Source organism: Meleagris gallopavo, chromosome 4 (genome assembly GCF_000146605.3).
Source record: "Meleagris gallopavo isolate NT-WF06-2002-E0010 breed Aviagen turkey brand Nicholas breeding stock chromosome 4, Turkey_5.1, whole genome shotgun sequence".
Taxonomy (NCBI): Eukaryota; Metazoa; Chordata; class Aves; order Galliformes; family Phasianidae; genus Meleagris; species Meleagris gallopavo.
The window spans coordinates 35,264,574-35,277,294 of record NC_015014.2 but is presented as its reverse complement, the minus strand read 5'-3'; the positions used below and the strand labels follow the sequence as shown (position 1 = coordinate 35,277,294).

Genomic DNA, 12,721 nt, shown 5'->3' with positions numbered 1-12,721 from the left:
AGTATTTCTTTCAGCATGTTGTGTGCACGAAAGTAGATGGATAATTTTACAGAACTGGCAAAAATTGTGTCTTCTGACCATAAGAGAAGTATCTCCTCAAGGTAAATTACAAAGGTTTGAAATTTTACTTTTTCAAACCTCCTCTGGAATTTTTGATTGAAACTATTTGTTTTCCTCTTTTTAGCTTTGTATTTTGTTATATAAATATTGCTGAAAGGATTTATTAAGACACCATAAAATACTAAGGGAGGAAGCAGAGGGAAGGAAAAAAAACAAATAAACAAAAACAAAACAAACAAAAAAAACACCTATTTTTCCTGAATATTCTTTCCACTGCCAAGCAGCATACTTCAGGTTAGTTGTAACATAATGCTACTGTGACTGCAGAGTGCAAGAGTGATTGATATTTTTGTTTTAGTACTTATATGGTTAATTTCATGGTGTATTCATGATATTTCTTGTTGCTGTAGCTGGGAAGACAGGCACTAATATGAATACAAGCCATGAGTAAACTTCAACTTAAATCATGGAACCAACCTACAGAATCAAGTTGTACTTTGCACAGGAGAATTATCTTGTAAAATACTTCAAGTACAAGTGTACTTTGTGGCATATTTATGACAATTTGAGATTTTTAGGGAAATCTGAATTCTGGTTTTTAGTTACTTAAAATAATTAAAGCAATTTAAAAAATGCATCAGTACGAAATTTCTTCAACTGACACTCTTATACTTAGATTTCCATATTTTAGAATGAAGAGAAATCAAATTTGTACAATGAGGTCACTGCATTCATTTTTCTGTAGTCTTTCCTATCCTAAAATTATTTACATCTTGCTCTTTTAAGAAGTCAAGTAACAATGAATAACTTTTCTTCCAGACAAGTTCTGTCTGCTTTTACATAAATAAATTGTCTTCTAGATAACTCATTGGAAATATCACAAATAATTACTCACCAGAGCTGGCTGCTTCAAACACTGTGAATGACTATGACAAAAGAGAATGTGAGAAAAACTCTCTCGTCTTTTTCAGTATAATAAATACTATTTGGTGAATTCATCCTACAAGCACTATATATGATACAGTGCTACTGAATTAGAGTTGCTTTGACAGATAATTTACAGGCTATGCAATGGAAAGATAAGGAAGTGCTAGCTGGTACTTGGGGAAAACTGTGATAGCGGCAGTATCTCCAGCAGCTGAGTGCTGCCTTTTTGAGGACTTTCCTTGATGGGAAACAATACTCAGGTATATGTGCTTACATCAAATGTATTGTAGGAAGTGTTTAGGGAACAAGCAGAGTTGGGTGAAGAAGCAGCAGTAAGCAATATCAATGTAATGCTGATGTTTTCATCTTTCCATAGATCTGTCAGTGGAACAACCTTTATTCTTCAAAAATGGATGTCTATTTTATTTAATTTTTAATAGATTATACTAGCTGTTATCAGGAGAATATTTTACTTTTTGAAGCCATGTGCTTTGCATTTTAATTATCACCTACTCTCTAGTCGTTTGAATGTGTTTAATCCATTATAGCAGCAACTGTTAATCAATTCTAGTCACTGATTCATATTAAATGACATATGTAGAAAACAGTCCATCTGTCTCTGTTATATCGTTTCATACCTTCTTTCATGTTTCCATTACAAATTCCGTAATAAATAGTCTGATCATTTTGAGTGACATGTGGGATCTTTATTGGGCAAGGCATTTCAAGTACATCTGTCTTTTGACTGGTTTATAGATGACAGTTCTAACAACAGCTATTACCTTCCAAAAGTCAGCAGAAGTATTCTTTATATTCCTGTCAGCTCTTCTGGTTTTTTTTGTTTTTTTGTTTTTTTCCAGGATGTATATTGCTGTAAAATTCTAGAATTTTCTTTTTTTTTCTTCTTTTAATCCAAACTTTTGCCGTATGATTATTATTTTTTCCCTGTTATGCTGAACCAGGTGAATAACTACCATAACCTCTTTTTCTGCAAATCTTAATTGTTGTGGGTTTTTTTTTTGTCTAATCCTGTTGCTATTCTTCAGTTGCTTTTGCTACTTTTGCCTCTTCATCTTAACGGGCATGGCTTTCTCATTACTCTTGAACTTTCTGGACTATTTCATCTACAGTGCTATTGAGACTGTCAGATATGTCATTCTGCTGCTAAAGTTCTCTTCATAAACATTCCTCAGAGCTTCACCTTGCTTTGTTTTCATATCTGCTGTATTGGTATATTTGTGCTATGATTTTTTTTTCTTTCAGACTAGCCTAGGGGAACAGAAAATTGAATTCTAACTATTAAATTAAAGAATGTTTGATGCATCTAATCCATGTGATGTTACTGAGCAAGATGGTCTAGTTGCTGTTTCCTCAAGTTGCTGTGCAATTTCCATGCACCAACACTTGTTGCATCTGGTAACTGCTAGTCGTTTGAGAATTACGCTTTCTTCTTCATTTAGATCATATTGGTAAAAAACAAACAAACAAACAAAAAAAAACCCATTCTAACCAGAGATCTCTGTGCTGTCATTCCTTCTGTAGTTTTTGCTACATATTTATGTAAAAATATGCCATCCTAAGTTAAGATATGGCATAGGTAAGAAGGCATCTCTCGAAGTATTATGAGCACTACAGAAAATTGCAATAGCATCTAAAGATCTTTCTAAAGAAACAGTGCCTAGATTTTTATTATTAGAAGAGTTTCTGTGAATAGTTTGCACAATGAGTAAATTTTGCACTAAAGGTGAACATTAACAGTTAAAATATCATGCTTTGTCATAGTCGAATCAAAGTTTAACTAAATATTTTAGGTGTCAAGAATTGGAATGAAAGTCCTTATGGGTTTTCATTTTGTATGTCAGCCCATTTAGTCCAAGAAACATACAATGGTAACTTCTAGTGAGTAAGCTGTAAGTTGATTTATTATTTTCTGAAGTTTTGGTTTACCGCTTTAAATATTAATATTTCATTGTTGTAACATTTATTTTCAAGTCTTCTAAAGAATAAAGCCTCGTAAATTTTTAGTTTTTTGAGGAGACGCTTCTAGTACACATAGGATTTTTAATAGTGCATGTGTTTTGTTCTGTTTCAGACTAAAACTGAGCTGGTTGGCTGGATGATTGAAGGGGACCGGTAGCATTTGCATATTTTCAATCTGAGTACCTGGTTCAAATGCTCCACTGAAATCCATCGCTCCCAGTGGGCTTTGTAGCAGTCTCTGGAAACGGAACTGGGACTTTCAGTAAGTAGCTGTAGGGGAAGTATTTGGGCATACTCATATCATGTGGCAGAGATCAAATACTCTCCTTTTATTGGAACTGAAATCAAGGACATGTGAATTACTAGTAGTAGCCTGAACTACTCTGAAGTAGTGTGACGACATTAAACATTCATGGTAGAGATTTTAGGTTGAACATTTAAAAGAATATGCTAGTTTTTCCTGGTCTTTCTGTGACTGTGTCATTCAGTTTCGCCAGATAGTAAAAAAAAAAAAAAATGAAAGATGGAAAAAAAAAAGAAAGATTTTGGCTCTCACCTATCAAACCCAAGCATGTAGTACTCTCTCTGGACACAGATGTACGTATATTTAATAGCTTTGGAGGAGGTATTATCACAGATGCCGAGCAGGCAGGAATGCATAATTGCATAGTTACTACAAGGCCTTGGCACCCCAAGATGCAGTATGTATCAGCTTTACAGAGGCAACAAACAGCAGGATCCAAAATAATCTCACTCATTTCCCATTAGTTTTATAAAGTGCAATTACAATTAATTTATTCACTGGGAAAGCTAAAAATCATTTTCTGTGCACATCATCTTGCTAAAATTTTGACTTTAGAGATAACAAGGAAAAATGTCAGCATTTACATTCCTCAGCAATGACTGAAGGAGAACTGCCTGCTCTGTTCATTTGTCCTGATTGCTTTTCACCTGTAAGTACAGAATCATTAAGTTTGGAAGAGTCCACTAAGATTATCTAGTCCAACTATCAACCCGTTTTTGCGATGCCTACTAAACCATGTCCTTCAGTGCATTTACCTTTTTCTTGAAGTCCTCCAAGCATGCCTGCCACTGCTCTTTAATTACCTTAGGCTAATTAGACACGTGACTCACGGGAAAGAGAAGAAGAGTAACAGAATTGTGAGAACACAATGTTTCTTGTCACAGAACAAGGGAATTTGTTGCTTGCTGAGTGACCTAAAATTGTTTCCTTTTACTCATAGGTGTTAGTGTACTGATTCTGAAGATATTTGGTCAACCTTCTGAGGCATTTTATCTTTATACTTATCTTTATATTGGAAGTATATATTGCTTTGCTTTAATTCAGTAACTTTTTCCCAGTAAACTGGAACAACAAAAGTCATAAATGGTCTCCTTTAGTTTAGCTTAACAGTTTAGCTCAGTGTAGTATAGGAACTTCAGATATCAGGATCTTCCAATAAGATTCATTCTGTGAAGGTATGGGAGAGATGCAATGGATCCCAAAAAGCAACAAAAGCAGAAAAAGGTTTGATTCTTAGAAACAGTTAGACACAAGAAAGAATGCTTTTCAAGAAATTCTTTGAAAAATCCACTTCTAAATCAGTAACAAATTAGGCTTGACATTCTATGACTATGATCACGCAAGTAGCTAAAGTGAAAAAGCCAGAGAACCTCAAAAGCAATTTTCAAGACGTCCTGGGTACACTTGTTCTGCCATCCACTACAGTCAATTAGAACCTTTCACTGACATTAGTGATTTGGGATTGAGGCTCAGAAAGTGAACAATGTGATCCTGTGATAGAATTGTGAATCATTTCCCTAAAATTGGCAGGCATTTTGTGACAAAATAGAACAAAGCAAACAGCTGATTTGCAAAAGGATGTAACAGCAGAAATTGGTTGAAAAACTGTAAGTATTGATTATTTAGTTAGTTAGTTAGTTAGTTAGTATTGATCATGTAGGATTAATTGTAGTATATATATTACTCAAACTTAAAAACTGTTTTGAGTATGTGGTGTTACAAATAACGTGATTTGTGCAGGTAGATTAGATTCATTTCATTAATTAATTCAGTGGCATAAACTCATCTACTATTCTTGCAAAATTCTAATAATGTTGGATTAAAAATCTACATTTTCTAAAAAAAAGTTTAAGCTTTTGAACCATCATCTGACTTGGACTTGGATGTGTTTAGTTCAAACTCATAAATCTCATAAAAAATTCTTTTTTATAAAAGGTAATGCCTTGTTTAAATATGATTTCTGAGGAGTGATATAGACATGTTTGTGAAATATTGTTTTCTGCTACTTATAACTTGTGTTTTTTTTTATTACCCTGCCCTGGATCATACTTTTTTGATTGTTACTAGCAAAACTAAAGCATCAATTAGCTTATCTCATTAGCTCATTGTTAAGGAATATTCATGGGAAAATATGTAATTGAGAATTATTGCTTTTTTATTTAAGTTTATCTAGTAAGACCAAAGTAGGAGCAGAACCTCTTCTAAGGAGGCAAAAGATTGTTATATAAATATATATATTTTTTTTCATTTTCAAGCTTTAAAAATAAAGAATATGGCTGTAACTGGTGATAATGACTAGAGCTTCGGAAATTTCTGGGGAATTTCAAGGATTTGCAGCATTTCATGAATAAAAAAATATTCCCAAAATATCTATTAAGTGTATCTTCTCACTGCTAAGGATCTGTTTTGTATAAATCTCATGAAAAATTTTAGTCATGGCTTGTGTGCAAGTTTCATCATGTTCATTTATTCCAGGTCCACAGGAGGCAGTCATTCAAGGAAGATACTATGAGTAATACTTACGAAAAGTTGAGCCTAATGGTTGTCAGACGCTGTTTTATAACACTAGCAGATAAAAACAGAAGCGCGTGCTGCGCAGGCTTCTTGAAGGTACTTAAGTGTAATCCTGAATACTTTATCTGATTATACATTACCTGAAATAAATCAAATCCACGTTAGTGTTTCTGTTGCTATTTGCTTTGCTCATTTTCACTTTTAATTTAAGTGCGGTTTTTAGGATTTTACTGAAGAATGCTGTCTTTCTGATAATGCATGAACAAAAATAGTAATAAAACCTTGGGGGAACTTTATATTCATACATCTAATTGTTCACCTGTGTAAAAAGGAGTCTCAGAGTTATTGATAACATCTACTATGTGCAAAAACTTAAAACTACTATGTACATTGTAAATTCATTTAGTTAATAAACAATTTCTTCCAGCAGAAAGAGCCAGGGCATACTTGTCTTTCTTTAGTTGTCTATTTTAACTGTGAGTGACTTGAATTTATTATGTCACCATCTCTAAATGTACTCTTCACAGAGATGGGAGCAAGATAATATAACTTCTCACAGACTTTTTTCCCCGTCTTTAAACAGTAGTCAGTTATTTTTTCAAAGAAGTTTTAAGTTTTCCTTTATGATCATTTCAGAATACTAAATGGAGAAACAGTAGATGTGATTATAATGGACTAATTAGTATATATTCAAAAGATATTTCAGTTTCTGTCCTCAGTTCAAAATAATTTAGGACTTCATTTGCACTAGTTATGGGATTAGTAAGTATTAAAAATAAAGACTTAAAAATTAGTCTTAAAATCAGTGTGAGAAATTGTCAATCAAAATCTGTAAATATCTTAAAAGGTTTTTTCAAGTACTAAAAAATATATTCTACAAAACTCTGATAAACAGTCTTTCAAATACTGAAATGCTTGCACAACTTTGAAAAGTAATTTTCCTTATTCACTTTTCACTGCATGTGAAGAATATTTGTACTGATCGCTTTTTCAACAGTTATTTGTAAATGCTCACTATTTTGAATAGTTTTTATCATGTCTGCTTTTAAACAGTTGTATTATTAGCTTTTTGTTTTAAGTTAATTTATGATTGACATTTGTAAATACATTGATCGTTTCTAATATTCAGTAAACCTCTGTACTTATATGCTTTTAATGAACTACTTAGTGTATTTTACTTTGCTGCGTCCTACTAATGTTTATATTAATTATTCTTTTTCAATTTAAAGTATCTATTGTCTTTCTGTCATTTGTGTGTCTGAAGCTGTTCTAGAATACAATTTTTTTCTGTTTCTTTTATTATCTAGCAGAAACTGCAAATGGATTTGCAGGGAAGAGAGAGCATTTGGCAGAGAGCATTTGGATAAATAGGCATATTAGAGATTCAAATAGAAAAACTTTCTTATACAAACCTTTCTTGTTCTTTAAAATTTGTTGCAAAAAAAAACCCACTGCAGACAGGATTGTACCGATAGTGTGTGCAAAAGGTATTTTTGCCTTGTGAAAGCAGAAAGGATTTCCCAAGTATGTTCTTCCATGCTGAAAGAAGATCAAATCAAACAAGTGAGATTCTTCTGAAAAAAGTTGAGCATTTGTTTTGGAGAGGATCTTGGCTAAAGTTAATGTAAGAATTAATTAACGGGGGTTTCCTTGTAGCTCACAATCAACTTTGGAGATAGCAGTGGTCCTTATAAACTACTCCAAATATAGTGATATTGTGCAAAATGAATAATTCAGCAAGACTATTCAAGTCATATTCTTACAAATTAATAATGGACTGTTTGCACATTAACTGGACTTTGTCTTTCCTCAGTCACCATGATGCTACTCACTCTAAAGATCTTTTACTGTGATAACTGCAATACTTTCATGCAGAAAAGCGACACGTCAAATCTGAAAACCTTTTAAATGGGCAAATGCTGTAAAATAAGTCTTCATATAACCTGAAGTTTGAAATAATCCAAACTTAGAGGCAATGAAAACTGATAAAGGTAGAAGGGATTAAGGGCAAAGTAGTTAGACGGAAATGAGAAAGCAGTGGTTCTGTAGGAAAACTCACGGATAATCAAAATCATTTCTGAAGGGAAAGTTTGGGGTCTTCTAGAGTTAAGTCTCTCTGTTATAACACAACACTTGTAAGATATTTGAATAAGGAGCCATGTAATCCTGATTAGGCATAAAAACGCTTATACAATCTACAATATAATCAGGTGAAATTCCCTCGTTGGTGGAACATAGATTGAGTGTTAGAGTGCCATTGTATGCATTAGATTAATTTAGGAATATTTGTATCAGTAGAACAGGAAAAACTAAAGAGAACAATATAAGAAAAAAAGTGTTATATTGTCTTACTTTGATGTAAATTCTTCAGAATGGTGTGATAGGGAATCTGCTCTTAAGAGATCTGAAATCTCTTGTGTGAATCTTCAAGTTTTACAAAAGAGAGAGAGGAGATCAGTCCTGAGTTTTGTCCTGCTGCTCTCCTTCCTGTGATGAGTTCTGGGAAGATAAAATAAAAGTGCCTTCTCATATCTGTAGTTATTAGAAGGTGTGTTCAGTGCTTTGAATATAACATTTGTTTGACTACCTGGTTACAAGAAGAAAGAGCTCTGTACACAAATAAGCATATATAATGGATGTGGTTAGCCTTTAATTATAAAAGGTTTAAGCATTAAATTCTATAGAAGAAATATGTTGCAGAACTGGCATGTGATAGCACCCTAACAATAGTTCATACTAATATCTCTAATTAGGCTTGTTCCAGCATTGGTCACATATAAATTCAGCAAAAATGCCAAAAGACCATTTAATAGACTATTTATAGTGATTTTTTATTAAGGAAATTGAACACAATTTTTATACAGTAATTTTAAGTCTTTTCTTTGCAGACTGTCACAGAGCAATTTACTTAATATCCAAAGTCCCTGAAAGATGACAGAAATATGAAGACTGTAAGATATGAATTTCTGAAGGTCTGATAATGGTTTACAAGTGATTGTATTAGCAGTCCCAAAGCTGGCTGGCTGAAGAACAGGCATCACATGGCAATTTATAAAGAGGATTTTTGTTCTAATTGGAATGAATATAGATGAAACAGATGAAAAAGACAGTGTAGATTTGACTGTGTCACACATATTAAGCAACTAGAAAGCTGTTTTGGAAAGACTCAGTATACATAAAAATATTTTTTAACCTTTTCTTACTCTCATGTCTCTTTTTACTTAAACACATTTTTTGTGATGAAATTCACATTCATTTTTATGGCATTAAAATGTTACTTATATGTTTTAAAAATGCAATGAAGTCTTGTATGAAATAAAAAAGAAAACTCTACTACTTGTGGGAGGAAAAGACCATTAACTAATAATAGCAATCAGAATAAGTAGGAGGATGTAAGCTCTCATATTTGAGATACTAATATTGATATTTATATAATCCTGTTAGGCTTGCAGTATGGAAGAAGTTGAAAATGGACGTGAAAGAGAATAGGAGGAAATGCAGTATGGTACTTTCAAAACTAATTGGTCAGGAGAGAATTATTGCAAATGTAGATACTTAGTAGGAGGAAACTGCGCAGAAGGCAGAAATGACTGAAATGAGCTAGAGATGACAACTACATTTAAAAATGAGGTAAGTTCTAGTGATACAGTACAAAAAGAAAAAATGCAAGCACACCATATTATGGGGTCAACAAATACTCCACCCACGTGGTACCATTGAAACAATCTGAAAATGCTTTATCAGCAGATTGTGATAAACCAGGATGTGCAGAAGTAATTCAGAAGTGAAATAAAACAACCCTCAAAATTAATTGAAGTTTTTTGGGAAAAAAAAAATTAAAATTATTTCTGTAATGTTAAAATTATTTCCATTACTTATTCTGAAAAAAATAGTTGAAGGCATTCTATTTTAAAATTTCAAAATATATTGAGCAAATGATTAAGTTCTTTTGGCTTTATTGCTTTTAACCAGGAATATTTTGACTAAGAAATTATTTTTATATTAGGTAAGTATTGTATTTCAATAAAAGTAATATTTCTATGCAAAATCAACATATATCTCTAGAAATCTATGTGTATGTGTGTTATATGGTGCTTGTATATTTGTTTCAATCACAAATTACTTATGTATTGAAAGCCACAGTGACGCAGGAAGAAGGGAAACTGGATAATGTGCAAGATTGCGTTACATTTATAGCAGTACTTGCGTATAAAAATGGCCCCTTAAAAAAGTGATTGATTCTATTTGCATGTGAGACAGAGTTAATTTTCTTCTTGGGTTCTGGTATGATACTATGATTTGACTTTAGGAGAAAAACAGTCCTGATAACACACTGATGTTTTAGTTGTCGCTGAGCAGTGTAGTATAGAGCTAAGAACATACCAGTTTTTCAGCTTTTCATACCGTCCTGCCGGCAAGGGGGTTGGAGGGGCATAGTAAGCCAGGAGGGGACATAAACAGAACAGCTGACTTAAACTGGCCAAAGGCATATTCCATATCATATGACATCATGTGAAAAAAAAAAACAAACATAAAAATGAGAGGAACTGGCCAGATTAATAGCTGCTGCTCAGAGACTGGCTGGCTTGGTTGAGAGGTGGCGAGCAACTGTGTTGTGCATCACTGGTTTTGTAAATTTATTTATATTATAATCATTACCATTGTTATTTTCCTTTTTCTTTACTGTCTCGATAAATAAGTGTTATACTCTCAAACCAAGAGCTCTATGTTTTTTTCCCAATTCTCTTCTCATCCTCACTGGAATTGGAGGAGTGAGTGAGTGACCAGCTGTTTTGCTGAGCTGCTTGCCAGGTAAACTACAAGAGGATTAACTACTGTTTAAAACAAAACAGAAAAACACCTATGCCTTTGTTGCTACAGATCTGTCTCCCTGTTTGGACAGATTCTAGAATACTCTATTAGACAGTAATAATGGGAACAGTGGCTTTCATACTTGGGGTTTGGAGGAAAGGCCAGCTGCATGGTTTGCATATGCAGGTGGAAATGGGACAGTGTGTTTCTGCCTTTGCTACCAAGCAGTCTGATGTGTGAGTGCTTTGGCAAGACTCTATTTTTCTTACAACAGATTTCATTCAATACATTTATGACTTTTTCCTCCTCTTTCTAAGAAGTACTTAAAGAACTGGCACAGTTACCTCCCATGAACCTTCTCTTCTATCAAGTCATGGCTGAGGATGGTGGGGAGCACAGAATTGCCTTCCCTCTCCCAGGAGCAGGGACCAGGACATAAACTGCCAGGTAGTAGGGTAGAAGTACTTGAATTCAGTTTAGAATATGTGTATTGCTGTGCTTAAGAACTTACATATCTTGATGCTTTGATTTCAGTAGATTTTGGGGTTTTATTTTGTTTTACTTCTTCTGGTTTATCTTGTGAGACAAGCAGGTGTCATAGTTTGAGATTGTGAAAAACATATAGAAGAGCACTTTAAAAACACAAAAATAATTACAGAAGGGAAAAAGTGTGTTTTTTTTTTTTTAAACCTATTTCTGTGAAGGTATTTCTTGTAGTGTCATAAACTGGTGCATGAAGACTATGATTTACTTATTAAGGCTCTTTGCTCAGTTTTCACATGATGATTAGGAAACCCACGCCCTACTGTCTCAATTGAAATTATGAAGTGAACTGGAGAAGAAGAAATAGATTTATAGCTAGCAATTGCTCAGTTTCTAGGTATTTCAGTAAATTCAGAGTTGCCCAGAGGAGTTTGAAACAATTGTTGCCCATCTTCAGCTTGGGAGGGCTGTGACCAGGACCTTAAGTGAAGAGCTCCTTAAAAGGCAAAATGTTATTAAGTGTGCTGTGGGGACAAACACTGTGATGCAACTGAATGTCATTGAGAGGCAAAGTACTATATATCAGCCCTAAATAATGAATGCAAATTGTGTTTTTAGGATCCAAATGGGAAAGCATAAAAGTCTACGAAAGCTTTAATTTATGATTTGTTCATTTAAAGCATCAGACCATTAAGTATCCATTAAATCACTATTTTATATCCTGCTAAGTGCATCTCTATCATCGGAATAAAAAGATTGTTTTAATTCACCCTGTATCAGATAAAACATTCTAATAGAGGGCATTTGTGATAACAAATTGACTGGAATTGGAAAGCAAATTAATGCTGAGTTCTGACAACAGGATATCCTTATGAATTTGTTTTTAGTGTTTTGTATGTGTATGAACAGTTACATTGTGGATCTGTTTATTTTTGTTTAGATTTCAGTTGCAATGATTCAACACCAAATAAAATTTTATTTTCATCACACTGGTAGGGTTCTTTAGACTCGTATGGTTCCTACTAACTTACTGTGAAGCTCAGATTACCTCTTTTTAAACATTTTATAATGTTCACTGGCCTCTTTACTAACTACTTCTTTAATTTAGGATGTGTTCTGAAAATGAGTACTAGAAACAAGTAGATGAGAAGAAATTGCATGCTTTCCTCCCCGGGATATATCAAGATTTGCTTTTATTTTGAGGAAGATGGAATTTTAACACCAGCCCACAGAACATTCATTTGGAGAAATTGAAATGCTTTGTTTTGGCATTTTTGATTGAAATAAAACACTGTATTCCTGAACCTGAAATGGTTCATTTTCTTTTGTTCATGAGCTGATCAGCATGTAGCCACATTTGTATTGCTGTTATTGCCTGGGCTCCCATTTTCTCTGTGGGGTTGAGAAATATACGTCCCTAGATAATGTGATTGAAATACATATAGCTAGCTAATGACTAACATGGCTATATAATTGGCTGTAACTTGAAACTCTTCCTCACTTGTGCTACAAATGTCCAAGTTCCCAGAAGACAACATTCTAAGAAAATGATTATCATTGATTTTTAAGCAGAACACATTGTCCTGTTTAATACAATAAATTGTTGCCATTTGAACTCAAAAAAAAAAAAAGGAAAGAAAG

At 33.4% G+C, this 12,721-nt stretch overlaps 2 long non-coding RNA genes across 5 annotated transcripts in view; both read left to right on the top strand.

Moving 5' to 3' along the window:
• Positions 1–9,543, top strand: part of LOC116216567 — a 188,238-nt gene extending 178,695 nt beyond the window's left edge. For all 3 annotated transcript variants that reach the window (XR_004159608.1, XR_004159609.1, XR_004159610.1), the window contains exons 5-7: positions 3,080–3,229; positions 5,747–5,881; positions 9,230–9,543. This is a non-coding gene — a long non-coding RNA (uncharacterized LOC116216567). The remainder of the gene's footprint in view (positions 1–3,079; positions 3,230–5,746; positions 5,882–9,229) is intronic.
• A 920-nt stretch (positions 9,544–10,463) lies between these two features.
• On the top strand, positions 10,464–12,384 carry LOC116216622. 2 transcript variants are annotated; one of them, XR_004159755.1, is made up of 3 exons: positions 10,464–10,833; positions 10,915–11,044; positions 12,189–12,384. It is a non-coding gene; the product is annotated as an uncharacterized LOC116216622 (long non-coding RNA). The 2 variants fall into 2 exon arrangements; XR_004159754.1 differs by having other exon boundaries at positions 10,471–10,833; positions 10,918–11,044.
• The last annotated feature ends 337 nt before the right edge of the window (positions 12,385–12,721 follow it).